The sequence below is a fragment of the Lissotriton vulgaris genome, chromosome 6 (genome assembly GCF_964263255.1).
Source record: "Lissotriton vulgaris chromosome 6, aLisVul1.2, whole genome shotgun sequence".
Lineage (NCBI taxonomy): Eukaryota > Metazoa > Chordata > Amphibia > Caudata > Salamandridae > Lissotriton > Lissotriton vulgaris.
The window spans coordinates 1,654,630,174-1,654,639,986 of NC_141694.1; the positions used below are offsets into that span (position 1 = coordinate 1,654,630,174).

General features: G+C 45.6%; 1 pseudogene; it reads right to left on the minus strand.

The window, feature by feature from the left end:
* Positions 1 to 8,527: 8,527 nt before the first annotated feature.
* On the minus strand, positions 8,528 to 9,007 carry LOC147709257 (cold-inducible RNA-binding protein pseudogene; annotated as a pseudogene).
* Positions 9,008 to 9,813: the final 806 nt, after the last annotated feature.

Below are 9,813 nucleotides of genomic sequence, written 5' to 3' on the forward strand. Positions count from 1 at the left end.
CTTTTGGTGATGCTTTCCTTGAAATTGGTGTCTGGGTTGAACCCAATTAACATGCCATTTGGTGAGAGTGGAGGTTTGAAGCCATCACAGCTTATGTCATTGAGCCAGGTTTGTACTGTATCTTGTTTGTTGTTCTTGGCAAATAACAATAATTCTGTCTCGGTTGGATTCAACTTCAGGTAGACACTGGATATCGCAGGTCTGGATTATATGCTAGCACTGTTTGAGGTGTAGGATGTTTAAGGCAGAAAATACTTTCAAGTAAAGTTTTGTATAATTGGCATATTGGTGAATCTAGGTGTTGATGCCAGTGAGTAGAGTACCAAGTGGCTTCATGTAAAGGCTGAAGATGACTTGAGACAAGATGCACTCCACATGTGATAGGGATCTTTTGTGACCTGAGGTACCCGGTTAACGAACTGGCATTGGTTGAAAAGGTGGATGGAGAATACCTGAAAGACATTGCTGGTGAATTCCATTTGCAACGTCAGGGTGTGTATGAAGGTTGAATGGTAGACTATGCCGAAGGCAGCTGAAAGGTCCAGCAATATTAGGAGGCATGGCTCATCTTTATCTGTTCTCAAGAGGGCATTGTCTACAATGTGCAAGACAGCAGTCTCCAAGCCGCAGTGTGATTTGAAGCTAGACTGATATTCGTGCAGGAGATGGTTAGTATTGATGTAAACTTGGAGCTGAACATAGACAGATTTTTCAATTATCTTGCTGACAAATGGTAGGTGAGGGATGGACCATTAGTTAGTTAGTTCATCAGGGTCTAGGCGTGAAGTCAGGGCAGGATCATACGCACTGTATTGGTGATGGGAGTAAGAAAGCAAGTGTACATTAAAGTTTCTTCAGTAACTGTGTGGATTTCAAACCAGTTATTCAACCTATTAAACTCAACTATGGAAGACAGTGTGGGGAACCATTCCGTCTATTTAAGACAAGAAATGATGAGAAAGGCAGAGGTCCGTCTAGCTGAATTCATTGGCTTAGAAAGAAACTGAGGATAATCAGAGAACAGTATGCACTGTCACTAAGGAATTACTCTAGATTACAGGAAGGAGAGGGATAAAGATATTTAGTGTACTGATTAATTGAGCAGAAAAGTGTTCCCTCAGAGACCTGACTGCTGACCGTTCTAAATATATGCATGAGTTACTTGTAGTTGTGCCTTGTGGAAAAATGGTTCATTTGAGACAATTGCAGCTGTTCTGGGAGCCTGGTGGTCAGTGACTGAAGCATCTGTAACACAATGATAACTGCATAAAAGGGAACCGACAGTACGAAACAGCTCCATCTTATGACACTGTAGGGCATATGTATAAGCTATCACAACGTCACCTATATTGACGTTGTGGTGGCGATAGGGGCTGCGCCTTATGTACAAGGCAGCGTTAAGCCACTTAGGGTGGCTTAATGCTGCCTTGTACATAGGGCCCCCTTTCACGCTATGGTTAGCGTGAAAGGGTTGAGCAGTGGGTGTTGCGTTGGGCGTTCCACTGCAACATCTATTCATGTTGATGCTGCCCCTATGTACAAGGGTGGCGTACATAGGAGGCAGTGCCAAAATTAAAACCAGATACAAACTGGTCTTAAGATGGCAAAACAAGGAGAAATGCATAATTTCTCCTCGTTTTTGATTTTTCCATGTGTGCTGCCTTGTGCAGCACACATGGAAAAAGCAAAATGCCATTGTTTATTTATGTGTAGGAAGGTGTCCCTCTTTTATGTGTGCTGCATGAAGCAGCACACATGAAAGTGACAGAATTGTATTTTAGGATTATTTATGTGTAGAGAGGGACATCTTCCTACACATAAACAATCCTCCCCTGCATGCGCACACCCATGCACCATGGTGCAAGGATGCCTGTGTTGGCGCTAAGTCGCTTAACTTAGCGCCATCACGGGGGGAAACGCAAGGCTGCACGACATTCTTGTAAATATGGTGCAGCCTTGAGTTTTAGAACTGGAGGAGAGAAGCGTTAAGCCAGGAAGGCTAACGCCTCTCTTTTCCACTTCCTTGTACATATGGACCTGTATTTCATTCCTCATTCGTCCTGAGCTGTTCTAATTTTCAGAGGCTTCTATGTTGTTACCGTCAAGTTCTCTTTTCTGGCATATTAGGGGAACCCTGACATGCCAACCTGGTTGGCAGTTTCAAGACTGCTACAGCTATGAAAGGAATAAGAAGACAAACTAAAAGGAGTGTTTTTAAATTATTACTCTTGCCTCTAGGGCCTACACAATTTTAAGCGAGATTTGGAAAAGCCAATACGTGCACATGCTCATCAAACCATTTGAAGTTAAATGTATCCATAAACACAGACAAATCAGCATACATTAAAACACACATGTGGACAACCCGACATACACTTGTGGACACACAAAACAGGCCTTCATGTACACATGCGCACACAGTCAGTCAAAAATTTACTTTATTTGGTTTGTCACAACCATAAAGCATACATGTACAAAAATTCAGTTAAAATAACAACAGGTTAAAAGTTCATGTAGTTAAAATATGTTTTTGCATTCATGCGCACACGTAACGAAAAACATAATTTAAAAATCCCATACATGCATCACACATGCTAATAGAACCGATTCAGGCGAGACTTGTGATTTTTAAAGCAACACATTGCTTTATTTTAACTGTCTGTAACCTCAAATGGCCTCTGTTTTAACAGAAATCAATGGGGAAAGTACATTTCCCCAACATCTGTTTTTCAAAATCTCTCACTTTCCTATTCTAAAATGTTTGCATATATGCATTCATAGATATGCTAAATATCTAAACAAAGAGCGAGACACCTAATGTAAAGAAAACAGGAAGACACCCACAGCATCATCCCCAGCCAAGCACTGGTAAAGCCAATAGATGACGCCTTTGGGACCTACTTGCTTTGAAAATGCTGTTTGTTGATATTGAACAGATTCAGAGCTGATCAGCATTTGCACAAAAAGGTACACTGACGTGGCTGCTGTTGACAGGCACGTCACTCTGTGGGCAGGCATAGGCATTATCATGCATAGGTGCACCAACAGATTGATGCATGTGCCTTTTTCTTTCATTTTTTTATTGACCAATCTAAGTTAGCAGGCACCACTTAGATAAGTCAATATAAACAATAATTGAAAATGCAATAAGTCTCGCCTTTGATTAAGTTAAAGCCATTTGCTTTGCTAATGGTATTGTATAGCAAAGCAAATGGCTTTAACTTAATGAAAGGCGAACCTATTGCATTTGTAATACTTGTTCAAACAGGGAACCCTCCGTGAGAGCCGCACTTGAAAGAGAGAGCAGTCCACAGATGTGTGTGAATTCTTGACTAAAGGTGGCGGTAAGTTGTAGGTAATAGCGCTGGATGTTTATCTTTTTTTGTGACCTAAAAATTCATGCTAAATAATTCTAGCTAGGATCCCGTTGGTATTTAGGGGGTGAGGGTCTTATGTGCACATGCCTGGAAAGTGGCTGAATATCCTGTGTGACGTCTTCCACCTCCGTGTGGAGAAGTGTGGCTCACTGGTTAGAGGAGGCAGACCTGGAAGCAGAGGTCAGCCCAGGACCAGGGTTCAATTCCCAGCTTGGCGGGGTCTTGAGTCCTAAAATGTCCATGGACTCAACAATTCTCGCTCCGGTGCCTACTTGATTCACAGGTTCACACTCTGCGACTCTGGGCAATAGCTTGCTTAATCTCCACAACGGCCCCTCGCGGCGGGATGCCTGGCTTTCACCTTGCAGATACCCTGCCAGGGTTATCTCACAGAATTGAATTGAATTGAAAAATAATTTATAATGCGCAGAACAATAACCCGCAGGTATCAAGGCGCCTAACAGAAGATCAGAGAATGATCAAGAAAGCTTAGGACCCTAGACATAGGCTTGCTTGAAGAGAAGGGTTTTTAAGGCAGTGTGGAAGTTCTGAAGGGACGGGAGAGATCTCAAGTCCAAAGGGAGTTCGTTCCACCATTTAGGAGCAAGGGTGGAGAAGGCTCTGCCTCCCCACTTGGCTCTTCGTACACGGGGGACTGTCAGAAGCAGTTTACCAGAGGAGCGCAAGTTCCTTCGGGGAACATAATGGAAGATGATGGATCCTATTCCAGTGTCACTCTTTTTAGCAATGGCTCTATAGGTCATACAAAGTACCTTGAACCGGATTCGATATTCCATCGGCAGCCAGTGCAGTGTTTTCCTGGCTGCAGTGGCCGAAGAGCGTCTGGGTAAGTCCAGGACAAATCTAGCTATGGCGTTTTGGACTACCTGTAAGCGCTGCAGCTGACCTTTATTAAGTCCAGCATACAGCGCATTACAATAGTCCAAACGCGAGCCGATAAGAGCAACAGCTATTTGTTTTCTTGCCTGGAGAGAGAGATATTTCCTGACCCTGCGCAGAGTGTGGATCAGGGGAATACCAGGACAGGTTCCCTAAGCAAGCGCTTAGAAACCGCTCGGTGAATTGCGCTATATACATTCCTGTACATGCCATTTTTGAGCCAACAGCGCTTTGCATTCTGGGGCTTGCAGTTCTGTTTTAGTTTTCATTGCAAACACAAGATTATAAATCCAGCATGCAAAGTGATCTTGCTTAAATAAACACCTAATGCTGTTTAAGGGCTCACCCGTATCACAGCGTCCCCTCTCACCTTGACACAGATAGTATTTGTGCAGTTTGTCAGACTCTTTTATAAGACCAACGCTAATATTGTTTGCATATTGTGTTTATGTCCATTTTTCCAATGTTAGCACCCCTAGAGCAGTATGTTCCTTATAAAACTAGCACCAAGGTACGCAGTGCGACGTAACCATTCAGACACGGGGCTGGACACAATTGTCCCTCATTTAATAAAGTGCACTGGTGAGTAAACGGGCACAAGTGTAGCGCGCTCCCATTTTAACACCAGTGAATGGGTCTAAATGACTCCACATACATTAGAATTAAAGTGCCCGCAACACATGGTTGTAGCAGCCCAGTGTGTCCTAGAGAGGCATCTGATTCTGTGTTAAAGTGCTCTGATGCAAACACGGCCTGCTTGGCGCTACGGAGAAGGCAATAGGTTCCTTAAGCACCATATGCCCCCCCCCCACCTGACTCTGAGTGCTGACGGAGCGTTAAGGACTTGTCCAGCTGACGGTGGCCCTCGCCCTCCACAGACACACTGGCTAGTCTATGATGGATGTCCACCCCCAGCTGAAGCAACGTCCGGCCCCCACCACCTCCATGGGGGGAAGGGGGGAATACCATCCATGAGTGCGGGGGAGGAGGGCTGCAGGCCAGCCCCGGGTCAGCTTGGCTGCCTTCCACTCCTCCACACTAACAGAGGCACCCCCACACACCCCACCTCAGGGTTTGCCTCAATGAGATCCTGTGTGCTCCAGAGGGTGGGGGAGACCCCTGGGGAGAGACAAGGGCACAGCAGGGTGGGGCGGGGGCCTGCAGGGACTGCATACCAAAAGAACTAGGAGAGGGTGCCGACGGGGGGGACTGTGATCCAAGCCCAGCCGACGCTTGTTTCAGGGACGTCTGAGCTGGTGCCAGCAGGATCCCAGTCCAGGGCTGGGGTGCCCTGCCCAGAGTGCACGTGGCCTTGGAACAACCACTGGCTGCAACCAGGGTGGTCACCTTTCTAGATTTGCTATGGTTTCAAGAGCCTGCAGAGGCCTGGACGCTATGCTGAAATAGTAGTTTAAACAAAATGGGAGATATTCTTTTGTATCAGACTTCTTCTATCTCGTTCATCAGTCCGGGATCGCGGCCGCAGAACACATGGTGCAGTGCTTTCTATTTATATCTGCACTGCAGTTTGAAGTATGGGTAAGGGCTAAGAAACCCGGTTTTATGTGATGAAGGGTATCTTTCTACTGGCAGGGTGGTGCGGGGAGAAAGCCGGCCTGATGCAACTCTAGGTGCGACTAGTGCACTGTGTACACACTCGTAGCATGGGGGTATCACGTCAGAGTGTGCTGTTGGGTGAGACTCAAGTGCTCAAGCTGCGGCCCGGGCTCACAATGAAAAAGAAAGAGTGCGTCCCAGCTAATGAAGGATACAGTATCAAGCCGCCAGTGAGAGATCCAATCCGGGGCTAAAAGGAGACAGGGTGGCAACAAGGAGGGATTGACATGCCTTCGGTGCAATCATTGCACTGCCTTTGGCATAATTCGTGACGCCAAACGACACACACGAATCAAAACTGAAGGCGGAGCTGGGACACAGGTTCTGGAATCGTATCAATTCCAAGAAGCCTTGTATGACGAGAGCAGCGCATGCACTGCTTACGTCAGGCTGAGACCTTAAAAAGAAATGGTAAGAGCGTGAAAGCACATTTGTGGAATCCAAGCAACAATGTGCTCCTTAGTCCTGCAAAAACATATATTTAAAGATTGTATTAAAAAAAAGACCAGTGGATGTGGGATGGGCAAAGGAGTTGCAGGTGGGCAGAGAAGACATGAGGGTGAGAGCAACACAGTGGTGGAAAGAGAAGCACACAAGAGAGACATCAACATGGAGACTGGGATACACAGGGAGAAGTACACAAGAGAGAGAGCAATTACCCATCAGAAAGACAGAACAAGCACAAAGCATGGGGGCAGGTATTTTAGGGGGGAGAGAAACAAAGGATGGTGAGAGATTGAAAACATAATACACTCTAATGGACTGCTTAATCAAAAAGACAAAAATAGTTCCCTAAAAGTGAGCAGTGGAAGGACGCAAGTCAGCCACTCAAAAGGATGGTAAGGGGTCTAGGAACTAGGGGAGTAACAAACACAATATGGACAAGGAAAGCCCTCAAATAAGAAGCAAGCAAAGGTCATTGGGTGGGCTGTAAGTAAGTTCTTGGAAAGGCAGCAAAAGGTTATTTACAATCAGGAAGTTTGTACTTTCTCGTAATCACAACCTAAAAAACACTACGAAAAGGAGAAAGCCAGAGACACACCCAGGGAAAGCCACCAGTAAAGAGAGTGTAAAGCGAGAGACACAGAGGACAGCAGCTGAATAGAAACACCATGAAAGGAAGACAGTCAAGGAGACGCTGAGGTGAAATTGTAAGGCAAGACAGCCAAAGAGGAGATGACCTCAGACACACTGAAAAAGAGAATCAGCAACACAGAGAAGCAACTGAGGAAAGCCACAGAGAAAGGCTGCCGTACGAAAGCCAGCCACAAATAAACACTATGGAGGCACAGATGGAAAAACAGAGGGAGAGGCCCCCATGAACGGTGAAAGCCGGAAAGAAATACTTCAAACGAGAATAAGCAACACAAAGGGATTGTGTGGGAGAAACAGCCGGAGAGAGAAGAAGACAGCCTCACAGTAATCTCGTGAAAGAGCATGCACAAAGAGAGAGGTCCAGAGGCAACTATTTGTTGAAAAGGGGAACAACATAGAGGAAATGAGTCACAGAGACAGACCGGCAAATTAGTTTGGCAGCTATGTCATGATGCAGATAATGAAGTCTTCCCAGAGACTAAGGGACAGATTTACAAGCCCCTTGCGCCTCTTTTACGCCGCCGTTGCATCACTTTTGTGACGCAGCGGCGGTGCAAAAGATGCGCCATGGTGTGGGGTATTTACAACGTGACGCCTCTGGGAGATGCGTCACGTTGTAAAGCCCTGCGCCATAAGGAGGCGTTCCGGCACAGGGGGAGGGTGAGGGGATCGCCGTTCCTGCGCAGGAATGCCTCCTAAAAGTGGCTGAGTGAAATCTACAAGATTTCACTTAGTCACTTTTAGGCAAATGCTGCGGCAAAACCCTGCGCCTGCTTGAAGCAGGCATAAGGCTTGACGCAGCATTGGACAGATAGGGCCCCCCAGAGGATTGCTGGAGCTGCGTTGCGCTGGCAACGCAACTCCAGCAATGCGCCACTTTTACGGCACAGATGCGTCATGCATCTGTGCCGTTTTTGCACCATGGTGCGCCGCATTGTAAATTCGGCGCACCATGGGTGGCGGAGCTGCGACGCACAATAACTGGCGCATCCCTGAGGATGCGCCAGTTATTGTAAATCTGCCCCCTAGTACTGCCATGAGGGTGGCCCTATCAAAGGTCAATCAGGATTCCTGGTCAGATATTTTTCAACTGGGCTTCTTAAAGCTAGATGAAACTCAGATACAAAAAATCCTTAGACCTTAAACAGATTATTTCAGTAAAAAATTAAAAACAAGATAGGACATCGAACCTTAATAAAGGCTAGATATTGGCCGCTCTGCATACAAGTGAACAGAAGTTAACTTTGAATGTGAACCATTGAGGACACCCTTTTTTATTTAAGTGCTGAGACTACACCTACTCTTATCAGACTGAAAGTTCATAAAACAGATAAATAAAACCTCCATCGAACAGTAATGCATTGTCAACTTAAAAGCACTGGCTCAAGAATAGTTAGCGTTAACAGTGATCAGCAGTTATCTAGCAGAAGCTATTGCAGATGTACTATGAGAGCAAATCAGTGCGGCTCCATAAATCTTTGTAAATAGAGATATTGGAAGGACGATCTTGAATCAGGAAGATTGTTGTTGTTGTAGGCTTAACTCTCATAGTTGTCTATGAAGGAGCTTGGGGAGCAGTCATATCCACCTTGACTTCTGCCATGCTGTAATGATCTCTGGCTCCACCATCTCCACTACCACCATAGCCTCTAATGGGAGAGTGAAACAGGAGGCTGATATAGCTGTCACCACTACACCCTCTGCCTCCTCGGCATTGTCAGGAAAATGAGTCTGCTCTGTAGCCCTCATGTCCGCCTTACTCTGATGATCCCCCCCTGGCTGACTCAAATTTGTTTCCTATTCACAGCCTTGCCATTCAGGGCCTGCAGAGCATCCTTGGCATCCTCCTGGGTTTTGAAGGTGGTGAAGCCAAAGTCACCGAATTTCTGAGTCTTGCTGCCCTTGACAATCACAACTTCGATAATCTGCCCATACTTGCTGAAGCGCGTCTCCAGGGTCTGCTTGTCGATTTCAAAGCTCAAGCCACAAGCAAAGAGATTTCCATAATCAAAAGACATGATTCCAGCTGTTTAGTTGTGGTTCTCTTCAGTGTGTTATGCGTTATTCATTAAAGGTCAATCATCATTTCATCATCACTGCCCACTGCTTCAACCACTCTCGATCCCTTTCCCTACTTCTTGATCCTTGGTGCCAGTATCACATTGCCCAACCAGAATAACTGCCTCTTAGACTGAAGAATTTTTATAACACACTCTGAATGAGATATTGCTTGTCCCTCAACTTCACCGTTCTGCAGTGAGCAGATGAACTAAGGATGAGGTTGCTTATGTTCCAGGAATGGAAGTTCACTATGAAAGAGCATGAAGCCTACATGCATGGACTTAAAGCAACTGGAACTCGGTCTTTCCCAATGGAAAAGAGAAATGCGAGTGAGAAGGGTGGGGGGAGCATAAGTGACAAACACAAGATGGACTAATGGTTTGATGGGTTAATGGGGGAGCAACACAGAACACATAGGGGGATTTGAGTGGGAAAGCAGCACACAAGGGTGAGAGCAAGAAAACACGTGTACTACATGGAAAGCTTAAAGACCAAGAAAAAAGCAGTACTCTCAATGCAAGTAGTGGAAGGATACAAGCCATCTATCAAAATGATGGTGAAGAAGCTATGCTCCAGGGGAGGGACAAACACAAAAAGAGGAAGGAAAGCAATCAAATATTAGGCAAATTAAATTGACAAGATAGTAAACCAGTGGTAAGCAATGTGCTGTCCCAAAGCCCATTGTAGATTCTGATATGATTCACAATACATCTTCAACAGACAGCTAAAAACTGCTTCGAGATGAAACCTAAAAATGAAGAAT